Raw genomic sequence first — 14,326 nt, forward strand, 5'->3', positions numbered from 1 at the left:
ATTTTTTTTTTTAATTATTGGATTTGTTCGAAAACCGGCACTCGAGAGTTGTTGGGTTCGCGGATTACGAATCTGAAGTCAATTTTTTTTTTTATTCAAAATGGCGGATCCAATATGGCGATCAAATGAAAAAAAATTACTAAAATTAAAACGTTGATACTGAACGTTTTAAGCATCGTCAAGGGTTGAAACTCCTTTCCATGGGGTTCATAGGGTTGCTGATTACGAATCTGTTGTCAGATTTTCACAATTAAAAATGGTGGATCCAAAATGGCGACCAACTGAAAAAAAAAATATTGGATTTGTTTGAAACTCTTAACCGTAACTTTGAAAATCTGACAACAGATTCGTAATCAGCAACCCCAGAAACCCCCTGGAAACGAGTTTCAACCCTTGAAAATGCTTAAAACGTTCAGTATCAACGTTTTAATTTTAGTATTTTTTTTTTTAAATTTCATCGCCATATTGGATCCGCCATTTTGAATTAAAAAAAATTGACTTCAGATTCGTAATCGGCGACCTCAAAAGCTTCTGAGTGCCGGGTTTCAAACAAATCCAATAATTAAAAAAAAAAAATTGATCGCCATTTTGGATCCGCCATTTTGAATTTAAAAAAACTGACCTCGGATTCCTAATTAGCAACCCCAGAAACCCCCTGGTAACAAGTTCCAACCAATGACAACGCGTAAATCGTTCAGTATCAACGTTTTAATTTTACTAATGTCTTTTCGAGAGAATATTTTCGGGAACTAGGCCCATTCTAACTGTCCAAGACAGGTGTGTAATTAAGAGAATTTTCCCCAATAATACCAGAGTAATTATATGTAAAAACCACATTTTTAGCTGCATTTTAACAAGTCACAAAAATAAAAAAAATTGCGAACATCAACGTTTTTATAAAAAACCGACCAGCGCGACCTCTAAAAAAACTTTTTTTTTTCAAAATAAAAAAGTACGTGTCTCTTTTTTTATCACAACCTGATGTAGCGTTTATGAATTTCCAAAAAGAGTGTTTTTATTAACCACTCTAGTATGCATATACAAATTTGGAAACCATTTTTTTCCATATATTCTTGGGACAGACTAATATACCTGCATACATTTTTCTGAGGAGATTTATATCTCTTCCTCTTTTCGAAGTTGGATTCTTCTTCAAAGAGATCATGAATACTCTCCATCCATACCGTTCCAGATTTTAATGATAACACCCTCCCCCACAAAAAAAAAGCTTTTTTGAAATTTAAGTAGATATTAGGTACAGCATATTAGTAGCATTAACTTAAAATTTGTTAAGTCTTTCTGATTTACTTATGGCATTTTATCATTAGTATTTGCAGTAAGAGAGCAATGAGAAGGTAATATTTTTACATAAATTTTATTATTATTTATATTTTATGTTCCGATAGCATTTTGCTAGGTATATCTTTGGTGCATAACCATCTTATAATATTAGGAGGGCTCTACTGCGTATCGTTATGAGACAACAAGTCGATTTTCTTAAGGCATTTAGTGTTACAAGAGATCGAAGTGACTGTTGCTAGCAATTCGCTCTAAACTTTTCGTGAATTAGAGTTTTCGCTGATGGACATTGTAATCTAGAGTATGTAAAACATGTTTTTTCATTGTCACGCCATCAAAATTGACTTAAGACGTAGATATTCACGGATTGATTTTTTTTGTTTACTCATTATGATGGATTAGAAAAATAGTTACGAGAGTGGTCGAGATGGGCGGTCTAATTTTCTTTTTCATATAGATTGAAGTTTTTCCCATCCACCTTGGTTAAAACCACCTGCCACAAGCCGCCACTGTAGTTTGGACATCAGTTTTTATACGCGATTCTTAATTTTTTTATGTTTAAAAGATTTAAATTATGTAAAAAACTATTTCTGTCAAGATTTTGATGTTTTAAAGATTGGATGTTTTTAGAATTTAAATGATGTCCGAAAGTACTACTATATTAGAGTGGTCATCCATGGGCGTCTCATTATTGAATGGTCACGCCTGGCAACTTTTTGAAGAAGCCCAAGGGTCAAGGAATAAGGATATTAAAAAATATCGGCTGCTTGTATCCTCGGACCCTGTCATTTCAAGTTTACGTTTAAACCCACCAAAACAAAATCATAAACTGTCGTCAGATGCCATTAAATTATTATCAACTGTTGTAAATGCGGATGCGGAATTGCCATCAGAAAATATAGATATGGGATTGGATACTTCAGATGACTGCGAGTCTGACGGTGTATAAAATTGTTATCTTAAAAATATATTCCTGTACCAACAAATATGTATGTCTTGTTCATTGATTCATTTAAAATCCCGGAGTTCCCGTGTAAATTTGAACATCAAGATTTTTAGAAACAAACATTAAGATCTCCTTAGTATTTGTCCGAGCTTCTCTTCCGATTTGTGGCGTACGCCTTGATGTTGGCGCACAAAGGGGAGGGACCAACAGTTTTACGCCGAATCTGAACGGGGATTTTATTTTTATGAGAAGCTGTTACACTCGGGGGTTTGCCATTGCCTGCCAAAGGGCGATTTTATTACAAAAAACTTGTTTGTTTCCTATTTTTTGGTGTTGGTCGGAAACTGGGCTTGAACCCAGGCCCTGCGGAATGAAAGCGTATATTGCTAACCGCTGCATCGCATTATATAACAAAAAAGCAGAAAACATGACCTTTTATACTTAACTACCTTAGTTTTGCTAAAAATTTGATTATTTTAAGCGTACACAGCAGCCATTATGGATCCGCCATTTTGAATTTCGAAATTATGTGGTGAAATTTAAAACGAGCAACCAAATAAAGACGAATACACAAGGTTTGGTTAGAATTGTACCACGCTTTGACTTTTGGCCAGCTTTTTCGAAAAATTGGCCACTGTGCATCGTCGCTGGGTGTACATATGTATATGAGCCATTCTTATCGTTACATATTTTTTCCCTAAGTGTGAAGAACAATCGGTTTTATAAAGGTTTTATAAGACTCTACTCGTAGACTGTGGTTATAGAGGTTCTATATAGCTCTTAATAAAGACCATATATTCTAAAAGAGGTTTATGATGCTCTGCATGTACATAGGTATATTTTAATAGGACTCCTTTTTGATCCTAATTTCTCTTCCATTTCAGTATAAGTGCAAATCGTCTACAAATTTCAACTTTCAGCTCTCTATAATTTTTTTCATTAAAAGTCAGCAACAAGCAAATTTATGCACTTCTATAAATTCTAGTTCTTATAGAAATTGCGCATTCTTTTTTCGAAGTAGGGTTTGTCTTCATAAAGATCATGAATACCATGCAGTCATACCATTTCGTATTTCGCTAGATAAGAAAAATGCTTTGATTTTAAAGTTAAGTATATACATTTGACTGACCCAAAAAACCAAAATAGTTTTTTGCTAAAGCATATCCCCTCATTTTATTGGTTTTGTCTTACAAACTATCCAAATAAAATTGTATGCAATTCGGGCCACAGCAACCCGTGCGGACTTGCAGTGAAAGTTATCAGAATAATCTTTGTACAGTTCGCGTGTTTTGTTAACTTACTCATTTTAATTCTATATAAGGCGGTATCACTATACTCCCTACAGAATTAGGGCATAATATTTAGTAAATCTGCGTTTTTAGCATTTTGAATAATCTTAGTTGAATTTAAATTCCAATAATATATATAAGGATATTAAAGGATACAAATTGCAAAGTATATTAAGGTATAATTAATTTTTTCGATGTTCTTGGGATAAATCCTGCCGTCCTATTAAAAATTTAAAGCTGCATATTTACCAAAAATGCGCTAAAACATGGGAGCCACATGGAATTTTTCGCATTCCCAAAGTTTTCATGGACGATTAATTCAAGTTATTAACTAAAACTTCAACTAAATTCGGCACGGGTTATTGTTGTCCTAGGGCCGTTAAACTTCATATATATACATATATGCTATTTATGTGGGCTAAAAAGCACAACTATAGAGGGTATGCATTAGAGTGGTTCAAAAAAATTCTTGTTTGGAAATGCGTAAACGCTACCTCAAATTATTGTTATTTGTGATAAAAAACGAGAAACGTGTTTAAAAAAAAAAAAGTTTTTTCAGAAGTCGTGCGGTCGGTTTTTTATAAAAACGCCGATGTTCTAAATTTTTTTATTTTCTTGACATGTTAAAATTCAGGTAAAAATGTGGTTTTTGCATATAATTACTCTGGTATTATTGTGGAACATTCCCTTAATTACATACCTGTCTTGGGTAGTTAGAATGGGCCTAATGCCCGAAAATATGCTCTCGTAGAATTTAAGTCTAGTGGAATTGAAACGTTGATACTGAACGATTTACGCGTTGTCATGGGTTGGAACTTGTTATCGGGGGGTTTCTGGGGTTGCTAATTAGGAATCTGAGGTCAGTTTTTCAAAATTCAAAATGGCGGATCCAAAATGGCGACAATTTTTTTTTTAAATTATTGGATTTGTTCGAAAACCGGCACTCGAGAGTTGTTGGGTTCGCCGATTACGAATCTGAAGTAAATTTTTTTTTAAATTCAAAATGGCGGATCCAATATGGCGATCAAATGAAAAAAAATTACTAAAATTAAAACGTTGATACTGAACGTTTTAAGCATTGTCAAGGGTTGAAACTCGTTTCCATGGGGTTCATAGGGTTGCTGATTACGAATCTGTTGTCAGATTTTCACAATTAAAAATGGTGGATCCAAACTGGCGACCAACTGAAAAAAANAAAAGCTTCTGAGTGCCGGGTTTCAAACAAATCCAATAATTAAAAAAAAAAAATTGATCGCCATTTTGGATCCGCCATTTTGAATTTAAAAAAACTGACCTCGGATTCCTAATTAGCAACCCCAGAAACCCCCTGGTAACAAGTTCCAACCAATGACAACGCGTAAATCGTTCAGTATCAACGTTTTAATTTTACTAATGTCTTTTCGAGAGAATATTTTCGGGAACTAGGCCCATTCTAACTGTCCAAGACAGGTGTGTAATTAAGAGAATTTTCCCCAATAATACCAGAGTAATTATATGTAAAAACCACATTTTTAGCTGCATTTTAACAAGTCACAAAAATAAAAAAAATTGCGAACATCAACGTTTTTATAAAAAACCGACCAGCGCGACCTCTAAAAAAACTTTTTTTTTTCAAAATAAAAAAGTACGTGTCTCTTTTTTTATCACAACCTGATGTAGCGTTTATGAATTTCCAAAAAGAGTGTTTTTATTAACCACTCTAATATGCATATACAAATTTGGAAACCATTTTTTTCCATATATTCTTGGGACAGACTAATATACCTGCATACATTTTTCTGAGGAGATTTATATCTCTTCCTCTTTTCGAAGTTGGATTCTTCTTCAAAGAGATCATGAATACTCTTCATCCATACCGTTCCAGATTTTAATGATAACACCCTCCCCCACAAAAAAAAAACTTTTTTGAAATTTAAGTAGATATTAGGTACAGCATATTAGTAGCATTAACTTAAAATTTGTTAAGTCTTTCTGATTTACTTATGGCATTTTATCATTAGTATTTGCAGTAAGAGAGCAATGAGAAGGTAATATTTTTACATAAATTTTATTATTATTTATATTTTATGTTCCGATAGCATTTTGCTAGGTATATCTTTGGTGCAAAAGGGATGATCTTTCAATTTTTATTGTTCAATATGTTAGCAACATACATGCGCTCGCGAACGTACGAATAATTAAAGTCGCTTTTGGCTGCAAATTGAAAAATGCAAGAAACTGCGAAATGGATCAGAATATTTTAGAGCGATTAATTTTATATTAATGTGGAATAAAGTAACTTCCTCCTAATTATTTGCTCGTTGAAATATCTCTATTAATTTTTTATTTTTGAGCTTAAGTACCGGTTGCGAACGTACTGGCCGCGACCGTACAATTTTCCATTATTTTTTCTACCTTTGATTAACATGAAATGGTATTATAAATTTGGTTCGATGTTCTAAGTACCCACATAAATGGTTTCCAAAATGATCAGAACGTCGAGCTGAGTCGATTTAGCCAAGTCCATCTCTGTGTCTGTTTGGACGCAATTTAGTCCCTCAGTTTTCGAGATATCCGACTGAAATTTGGTAAGCGAGTGTTTTTGTAATGTATAAATTAATCATTTGTCGGAACCGTCAAAATCGGACCACTATAAGTTATAGCTCCCATATAACTGATTGTTCATTTTAGTTCTCGGTCCTGGTAGACCATTCTCTGGAAATGTTCATATGGTCTTTCGTTGTGTCTCACTTTAATTTATTTTAAGTACTAACAAAGTTATAACTTTAAGTACTTATTTTTTTTTTAAATAATAGGTTATTTCTGGTCTCGGGGTTTCTTCGGCCGGGGCCCATCAGGGTCCGTGGAATTTTGCCAGCTCCGTCGACGTATAGTTACGCCTCTGGATTTGAGTGTTTTGTATGTTCTTTCTCTATTCAAAGAAAAAATACTCTTTAAAATCTATGCACGTAGATATTTGAGAGTTTTGTATAAATTTGCTCGATTCAAAAAGGAATTTGCAGTGTCAAGCTCTCCAAGTACTCTATTTTGGATTTTAATACATAAATTGAGTTTTATAAGTGTTATACCCTTACTGTTTGTTTCAAAAGTGACCTACCAACCTAATGTTTGAACTGCAGTTGCAGAGCGCAACAACAACAAAAAAAAGTATCCAACCAAATAAACAAATATATGCACAAAAAGGAAGTGACAAAAATATTAGCAACCGGCTGACTCATGGAGATGGCCGGGTTGCTGGAGAAGAAGACAATACAATTAAGCGAGCGAATTTAGGAGATGGGACAACAATAATTATATGGGGGAACGGCACCAACTATTAATAGCCCTACAAGAAAAGGACCCAATACAATACAAAGAAAAACCAATACACATAAGAAACGATGTAAAAATTTCCCTACAATTTTAATGCTGTAAGACAGACCTTAAGTTAACATCAATCGAGGCCATATGTTGAAATCAATTAGTCAGATTTTTCAGAAATCTCTTCAATTCTCACGTAAAATATGATGCCATAAGGCTGCAGATCTCCCAGTCTGATGGCCAGTCATATGACCGGCAGATGTCTTGTAGGGAGGTAACCAAATATCACTATTAGGGTGAGCCAAAAATTATTAGACGAAATAGAAGATATTAAGCCACAATAATGCAAAAACAAAACCTTGTTTGTTGGTGCACCCGAGGTGAGGTCCAACCAAAAGGTGAGGAATCCACTCGCACTACCGCCCGAGTTGCCGGGGATGTCATATCTTTAACCCGCAAAGTAGCTGGGATCTGGGTACGGGACAGCATTGCCATTTTATAATTTTCGAGCGGGATGAAATGTGCCCAAAAGTGGAGTATTTTTGGGTTTTCCGTAGTGTCAAAATAAATACGTTGGTCATAGTATATAAAAATAATTTGTATTATGAACATACATTTTCGTTTCATCGGATAAAAATCGTTTTCCATTACCTATAACAATTAAGAAAAACTAAACTAACTAGCTTTTGAAGGGCATTTTCCATTATAAATTTTATTGTAGACTTACTTTTTAGCATTCAGAAGCTTACTAATTTTTTGTTTTCACACAATTCGCGCGCAAATGCTGAACGGGTGATGAACATTTTAACTCACATGAAAGGACAATTTGAAAGCAAGTTGCCCATTCAAGTAGCAAAATAAGAGTACGTTATTGAGCAATTATTGAGTGTATTGAAAATTTCAAGGGGGAAAATTTACTTCATAGCGTCGCACATGTAACAAGCACCGACTTCCCTGAAACTTAACATGTGCTCTAATTTTTCTTAGAAATAGGTAACTATGAAATATGGTAAAGATTCTATAACTGCCACACCCTCCACTCTTGTGTGCGGAAACATTAAATTTCATCAGATTGCGATGAAATTTACTTTGTACTCCCTCTTTTATTAGAAAACCAAATTATAAAATATGGGGAAGATTAGATCACTATAACGTCAACAAATGTGGGCCCAGTAATTAACTGTGATGGAATTTTGGTTAGTTAGGCGTAATTTTTTGTAACTCATTTACAAAAGATTACGCCTAATTAGCCAAAATTCGATCACAGTTAATTACGTTTAAATGCTGATTTGTACGTAAAGCAAGAACACAACTCGTGTAATGTAAAGGAGTAAATTTCAGCTCATATAACGATATACGACTTGGATCGGCGTGCTGCCAAGTTTAATTACCGCACTATCTGGAAGGAGATTGGAAGGCGTTTATTCAAACGTCAAAATAACTACATAAAGGAGGTGGAGGCGGGATGAATCCGAGGGGTTTTTGTGGTACTACTTATGTCGCAAAGCCGAANTAAAAAAGAACGAGACGAAAAGTTCGCAGCCGCGCAGGAACTCCTCCGTCAAAAATTGTAATGGGATAGAGAAGTGGAACTAAAAAAAATTAATTTATTAGAAATTATTATAAAGAAAATGTAATGGTATTATTACTTAATTATTTAAATACGACGCGCCAAAATGTATCGAATGTAGTGTATTGTTAACTTTACCAAATTCTGACCCTTAATTGCCATGAATGCATTATGAAAAGTGGTAATAAAAATTAAGTTCGAAGTGGACAGATTCCAATGACAGGCAAATATTGCACCTTACCATTTTTGTTATTATATTTTGGACGTTTGTTCTTTTCAAAGTAGTGATAAAAGTTGTAATGGCCAATGTTCGCCTGTCATTGCAATCTGTCCGCTCCAATTTTTATTACCAGTTTTTACAATGCATTGATGGCAATTAAGGCCCAAAATTAGGTAAAGTTAATGTTAAACTACATTCGCTACATTTTATGAGTCGTCCTTAAATAATAAACACTGTGAAACAGCATTTTTGGGGGCACAATAATTCCAACGCAGGATGAAAGACCTAGACCCGTATAGTGAAACCTCAAAATCGTTTTGCATTCTTTGGTCAAATTTCTTTGCTATGACCATTTCAAATTTGCAATATTTTGGCTAAGTGTCTTTACAATAAATGAAGAAGAGTTAAAATACATATCGGAGAGAAATATGTTGTTTCGGGACGTATAGTAAAATTTCACCAGGAATAATTTCGTAGAATACTTCAACCCGTTATTTCGTTCACAAAAGGGTCGTTTTGGCCATTTTGGAAAGTCCGAATAAAATGGCATTTTGAAGGCCTAGAGGTTTAAAATATTATAGAAAATTATTTGCCATAAAATTTAGTTAGGGATCCTCTCATACAAAATCTTTTTACAAAGAATCTGCAAGACCCCAGAAAATAAAAAATCATATATCCTCTTGAAATATGGGCATTTCTCAATAAGTTCGTTCTTTCGCATGACTCGACTGTTTTTATTCGGACACATAATTTTTGCTGGTTTATTAACCTAAATCCATGATAAGAAAATAGGAAGGTAGAACCGCTGAGAGGAATTTTTCAAATTCTTGACGTTTGCAAGCAATTTAATTTTAAAATTTTACGCACAAACTCACACACACATGCTCATTTTCGATCTCAAACAACAACAACTTTGAACAATTCCTTTTTTTCACTCTCAATTTTATATGATTTTAAAATGTTGGCAAACTTCAAAAAAAAATCATGGCCGACGAGTTGAGAGAACGGTTTTACCTTACTATGTTTTTATCATGCCTAAATCCAGAGTTCGTAGAGCGCTCAAAATTCGCTCTTGCTCTTTCGAGTTATCACTCCAAAAAACAAAAGCCATGAAAAATATTTTTAGAGTACGGGCCTGTGCCAATTGATAGAAAATATGAAATTTTGACGGATGAAACTAAAAATTTGACAATTCTCGTGGTAAATACGAACGTCAAATTTTTACCTAGCCCTATGGGCTAGGCATATAAATATGTATGCACAGTATTTTTTGGTGGTAATAAAGAGTGAAAATCAAAATGGAAGCTAATAAAGCACAAAAAAACGTACCCTACTTGGAAGTTGCAAAATAGATATAAATTTGAACAATTTCAGCAACACATAAAAATAGAGCCTTCGCACGAGTGTTTGTTTGGCTTTTTTGAACTGTCAAAGTTTTACTTTGCATTTGGCACAGCAAAATTCAATTTATTTGCACACCATAGTAAATTTTTTTACCACGTCTCACCATGGAGAAAAATGTTATCGATTGGCACACAGCCTAAATCGTTGAATGCAACGCTCTTGCATACACTGCTCAAACACTTGTATTACTCATTCGTTCGTATACAAAGAGTGCTTGCTACTCATGCGCTCTTTATTTGAGCTGAATAGTATTTGAATTTATCAATGATAAGTTTTTTGATGTGTTATTCTTTCGTTATTTAAATTTGTCAATGATAAATATATCGATGTGAAACCTGAACACTTAGCCAAACGAAACACAAAGTCTACCCAAATTTTTTTCTTTATTGAGTAAAAATAACACATTTGCAGTAAGTTTTTCATGGTAATTTTTTTGGTAAATTTTTTGTAAATATAGAGCTCATTCTTCAACAAAAACATGTTAATCGAAAATTTCGAACTTTGAGCAAAATTAAAGAAAATTCAAAAATTGTTCATCAAAATTTCAAACTTAGCTTAAAAACAACACATTTGCGGAAATATTATTCTACAAAAAAAGGAAGGGTAATCACAATCCGGGGCATATGGTCTTGCATGTGCATATTTCGGTGCATTTGCAAATTGTATGCTTGCTACTATGGCAACCGTTCGCATTTTATTGTTGTGAATTTGCAAATGCATCGAAATATGCACACCTAAGACCATATGAACCGGATTCTGATTAATATTAATGTAAATTAAAATTTCAATGTTTGGATAAAATTAAAGAAAATTCAGCAATTTTTCAGTAAACAAACTTAACTTGAAAATGGTACATTTGCAGGAATACAGTAACCAGAGAGCAAGAGTATTTTGGCATGGATTTTTATTACGATTTTCAAAAGGTTTTCCAAAGTATATTTTTTCGTTAATTTTCTCCAAAGTTAGGTCTCATTATACAACAAAAACCATTTGAATCAAATTGTAACCCTTGGAAAAACTTACGGAAAATTCAGCAAATTCGCATCACGATTTCAAACTTTTCAATCATAATTTTTAAACAGAATCCGAACACGTAGTTTTATAGCCCCCTCGATTTTAATATAAAAAAGTACAAGTTTTAAGTGGCTTAAATTCGCGTTGACTTTCCATAATTTTTTTTGCTGACGGTATATTAAAAAAATGAAAGAACAACAATCTCCAAACTCCGAAAATACCCAAATAGAAACGAGTGATAAAAAAATGATGCTATCAAAATAAAACTCATTGAGCATATACATATAATTTTAACTACCATTGAAAAGAGTTTATCATTTTCAAATAATCCGAGCGAAGGAGAATAAATGAGTAAAAGCTAAAAGCATGATAAAAATATAGTAAGGTAGAACCGCTGAGAGTCACTTTTAAAATTCAATTTAAATTAAAATTTTTAAATTTACTCACAAACTCACACACACATTTTCATTTTCAATCTCAAGCAACAACAATTTCGAACAATTTCATTTTTTTATTTTCACTTTTACATGATTTTAAAATGTTGGCTAACTTCAAAAAAAATCATGGCCGACAAATTGAGAGAACGGTTCTACCTTGCTATATTTTTATCATGGCTAATAGCATCTGATGCTTTTAAATAGCGCATGTTGTGAGAGTAACGAAAGAGAAATACAAATAAACGATTTGTTCGCTCATTCGGAGATTAACAAATGCTCGCTCGTTTGTTTTTCAGCAGCAATGAAATAAACAAAACGAAACGCTTTGAGTTGAGTTGTATTGAGGCGAGTGAGGGATATTTCTCTCCTCAATGATAAGTATTTACGTACTCTGCCTAAATCAGGTTACATATATTGTGTAGATTACACAAATTCCAAGAAAAGGGACTACCGTACATATTTTCTAGCCAAATATGCATATAATTTCGAAATAAAATTGAGGAATTTTCACAAATATAGGTGTGACTTTCCTGCTATATTTTTATTTTTACGTTGTAAAATTTGGTGGGTTGATTGCTCAGGTTTGACTTTATAGTAAACTAGTAGTATTTGGAGAGGAAAATCGAATGCAACCCGTTAGAAGTATGTGCTTGCAATAGAAACGAAGTTATTAAGAGTCACAGTGGCGTGACTACTTTTTTGAAATTCTGATACTGTGGCTGGTGCGTATCAAAAACTTATTTAAAAAGTTACGATGCGTGCACCAAAGTAAAAATGCAAATTACGTGCGTGCTCTATTGTACAATATACTATTGGGCTATGATCCTCGTGCACCACTTTTTTATTGGTTCATTACAAAGTTACAGAGCAACAAATAAATAAGATAAACCCAAAACAAAAGAAACAAGTAAGAAAGTCTAAGTTCGGGCGGAGCCGAACATTAAATACCCGGCGCACATATTAAATATATGTTTTTCACCTTACCGAAAGCTACCGCTACATGGTAAGCCGGGGCGTATCAAGTTTGAGTAAATTAGAGTCCTTAGATTTCGAAAATTTGAAGTTTCAAGCAGTTCTGAAATTTACCGTTAGGTGAAAAGCGACCTCAATTTTAGTCCGCTTTCAATAATTTTCAACGTTTTGCTTTAATGTGACAAGCATACCGAGTTTGGTACAAATTGGTAGAACGGTTACCGAGATACGTATATGTGATCATAANTTTATGTGGCAAGCACAATAACCATACCGAGTTTGGTACAAATTGGTAGAACGGTTACCGAGATACGTATATGTGATCATAAGTGGGCGGTGCCACGCCCATTTTCCAAAATTTTTTCACAAACGTATTTCTTGGTTAAGGATTGTTGCAAGCATCAATTTTCAATAAATAAATTTTCTTTAATATTTACTGATTTATCGAAGATTTTGTATTTCTCTATTTTACCGTTATATGGGATGTGGGCGTGGTTATTGTCCGATTTTAAAAATTTTCGGCCATTTGGTATGCTGTCCGAAGGCCCAACAACTGTGCCAAGTTTGGAAGAAATTGGTGCAACGGTTACCAAGATATATACATGTAACCATAAGTGGGCGTGGCTACGCCCATTTTCCAAAAATTTATAATATTCTTATTTTTCGTCTAAAACTTATCGTAAATATCAATTTTGAGTGAATAATCTCCAGTAGTTACTAAAATATCGCAGTTTTCGTATTTCTGAAAATTACCGTTATATGGGAAGTGGGCGCGGTTACAGTCCGATTTCGCCCATTTTCAATACCAACCTACCTTGGATAAATGGATATCTCAATTTTTGCTCGAGTTATCGTGTACACGGACGGACGGACAGACGGACAGACGGACGGACAGGCAGACATTTTTTTTTATATGAAAAATTTCCAAAAATCAGCGGTAAGTCCTAGATACTTAAAATTTGCATTTTGTTATACTTAAATTTGATGGGCTACAAAGCTGCATAGCAACATTTTGTCTAAAGATGCTGATAAAGAAGTGAGAAATTTTTGTTAAACTTTGCAGAATTTTCATAATTTTTGCACAAAGGCTGAAATTCTGATTTATATCGTATTTGCTAGGTAACCAGCTATACTTCCATAAAAATATAATAATAAACATTAAATAAACTAAAGAAAAATAGCCAAAACTTATTAAAATGTCGCGTCTCAGTTTTTTTTTGGGTCACTATACACTTAGGTCTCTTTTTATGCAGTACATGCGTTCCTCAGAAAGCCGCATAAAAGTTCTTTACTTTCATACAAAAACAGGGGATGCGTTCCAGCATTTTCAAAGCCCGCATAAATTCAGATACTCCATGTAAAAAAATCTAAAAAACCACATAAAAAAATCCAGTGAGACAATATTAAGCAAAAAAACAAACATTTTATTTTTTCACTTCAACACTTACTATTCCATGTAAAACTGAACATTAATGAAATAAATAAAATTGTCTCTGTATTTTAACCAAAAATAAATAAAAATGAAATACCACAATAAATACATCTGTGTTCGTATGGAATAGTAGCTCATGTCGGGAGCCTGGCTTTAGTATAATGCGGCATTCCCCTTATTCTTTAAACGACAAGGAATTTTTTAATGAGACTTAATAAGAATATTGACTTGCTAGTATTGGAACTATTTCTATTTCGAGCACCCAAAGAAGAAGCGTCAGGCATACGCTAACGTACTTGAGGATATGATATCCTTGGGCATAACGGTATGTAATTATTTTACTTATTAATTCCATAAGAAACTTAATTATTGCATTTTCAGGATTCAGGGAGAAAACAGCTGTGTTTGGGGGGGGGGGGGGGGGGGGGGGGGGGCGTGGCCCC

The sequence above is a fragment of the Rhagoletis zephyria genome, unplaced genomic scaffold (genome assembly GCF_001687245.7).
Source record: "Rhagoletis zephyria isolate East Lansing unplaced genomic scaffold, Rhagoletis_zephyria_1.1 Rzeph_scaffold_00517, whole genome shotgun sequence".
Classification (NCBI taxonomy): Eukaryota; Metazoa; Arthropoda; class Insecta; order Diptera; family Tephritidae; genus Rhagoletis; species Rhagoletis zephyria.